The 2,492-nt window shown below is 37.8% G+C and overlaps 1 protein-coding gene across 1 annotated transcript in view; it reads left to right on the top strand.

The window, feature by feature from the left end:
- Nucleotides 1–2,492, top strand: part of LOC128865307 (protein lava lamp-like) — a 42,522-nt gene that overhangs the window by 29,348 nt on the left and 10,682 nt on the right. The gene's annotated exons all lie outside the window — the stretch shown is intronic.

The raw sequence follows: 2,492 nt of genomic DNA, 5'->3' as shown, positions 1-2,492 counted from the left end.
TTGACATCTTATGTAATGACAAAACTTTCCCTGGATTAGGGTTAGACAGCGCGCCTCTAAGCATTCTGCAAAATATTGTTGGAGAAATTACGAGTTGTAGGTAAACAGAATTGAGAAAATAAGAACAGAAACTATTGGTGCGCAATTAAGTTCCCTGTTTGTCAATAGATGCCACCAGCAGTGTGTGCTAGTCAATTCTAACATAACCTAAACGTCATAAGCTAAAATATATTACATATACATATATACATAAGTGATTTTGTTTTGGTATCATATACCTACTTTTGGTTTTGTGAAAATGTCTGATTTTGTGCCGAATAATCGTCATTTGCGGAAACTGTTGATTTTCCTCTTTCAATGATTCCCGGCTTTTTATTCAAATATATACAGGGTGCGGCACTCGAAATGTCAGCTGTGTGTTAGTTAGCTAAATGACAGTCCAGACAGTGTGTTTTCTGACGAGAAAATGTTTCAACTTGAGCAATTCAAAACTCTCAAAACGATAGGGTTTATTTGACCGCCCGTTCATACGAGAATTTGAGTCATCGATTAGCCACCAGGAGGCAACACCCACCACAGATAATGGTTTGGGCTGCTGTAACCGCAGATGGGCGCTCTCCAATCGTTTTCATCGAGGCGGGCATCAAGGTAAATGTGCCATTGTCCGCGAGTGGGCCAAAATACCTGCAAGTTACATTCGGGCAACTGCGATTATTTTCTGGATCTTCTCAAGGCCACAGTCATGGCAAAAGGTGGTCATATCAAGCAAAAGTAATAGTTGACCCTGTATATGCAGCGTATTTCGAGTTCGGGTTTCTTATTTAACAACCAGCTATGGCTGCTAATGCACAGATATTGGTGATGCTGAAAGTCCACAAATTGCCAAAACATATTCGAAAATTATATTTTATAAAATTGTTTATATTTATTTTCGATAGTTACATAGAGGTTAAAAAAGTCAATGGAAAAATTCGACTCGCAAAGCACGACACAAGATACAAAAAAACCGCAGCCGCACTTAGTGTTTTAGCTTATTTCTGATAATATTTGGAACCATCTCACAGATAGATTTTATGTAAATCAACCAGAAATTTAGTATGTATGTATATATTTTTATACCCGCGCACTTGTACCTGGGTGTTATAATTTTCTTCACATGACGACTGTTGTAACAGCACAAAGCAATCGCGGTAGATACAGAACGCGGGTTTGTTAAGTTCGGGTCGGACAGAGAATACGAATTTTAAAAATATCTCATCTCCAGCACCATATACAAATATACTTCATTTCAGCGGTGATTAAAAGCCGATAAAATGACCTCTATATCCCCTAAACACTTTTCTTTTATTGGCAAATGCATTTCTCAGAAAAGAAAAAAAATCACACAATGATAAACTTGACGGTTATGCGAAGTGATTGACAAAAAATCTGTCGCTTAATCGAGCAAGAAGCGTGACTCTCCCCTTTTTATGTTTGCAAAATAGATTTTTGTGACGCTTTCCTCCTTAAATTATGTAGCTTGCTTTCCGAATCGTATTTAAAACTTCCCACTTCACCTCTAGTTATAGGTTTTCATCCGCTCAGTTTTGGCCTCATTGACAATCAAATTATTTTGAAGTGAAATTTCTATGGAAAGTATAATCATAATTAGTAAAATTGAGGATAATAGGTATTGCAGTATTGCTGCCAATATTTTTCAATGTTTTCTGCTTTATTAGAAAAATTAAACCTTTTCATTAAATGTGGAATATAAGTCCAATTGAATAGCTGCCTCGCAGGCTCTACAGCATCCCTGCCTTTCAACTCAACTCCGCAAGATCATGCTGACGGTTTTGGGTTCTACGGGTACCCCAGATTCGTCTTAGATGTCTAGATCGCTTATAGTTATCCGCATAATATCGATCTTCACCGACAACCCTGGCATCGTCAATGCAGCTGATATGTAGAACGATTACTTAACATAGTGCCCCAAAGTACGATTTCCTTATGAGCTGTGAGATATGATATGCCATGCTGCTGAAACCAAACCTAAACGAAATGATGTTTCCTGTAGTATTTTCGAAATAGGTCCAATGATTCCGCAACTCCGAAATCAGCATCAAAGTGTCGATCTCTGTGGAGCATAGCATTAGTTTGTTAGCTTACCTGCTAATATAGAAAAGCCTCTCATCGAAGTTTCTTCTCAATAAACGCATAATTTGAGCAGCACGGAACTCACTTTTTATATAATTCAAAATTATTCAATTTTCTTCCGCCTTTTTGCGCAGAACGTCTGACAGTAATTTAAAAAGGGGCCAGCGGATGTTGTAACTTTTACTTGAAGTAGAAGTTGGTAAGATGAAGAGGGAGTGGTATTGATTGAAGCGATTCCATTGCTGAAAGGTTACGCGGCCTCTCCCTTCTAAAAGCATTATGCGACTTCTCACATTTTGACATTACATGGAATTCCATTAACATTCTCTGTTAACTTTCTCTGGTAAAAACGTTTGCAT

This window comes from Anastrepha ludens, chromosome 5 (genome assembly GCF_028408465.1).
Source record: "Anastrepha ludens isolate Willacy chromosome 5, idAnaLude1.1, whole genome shotgun sequence".
Taxonomy (NCBI): domain Eukaryota; kingdom Metazoa; phylum Arthropoda; class Insecta; order Diptera; family Tephritidae; genus Anastrepha; species Anastrepha ludens.
Note: the sequence above shows the minus strand (reverse complement) of the source record. Positions and strands in the feature narration are given on the sequence as shown.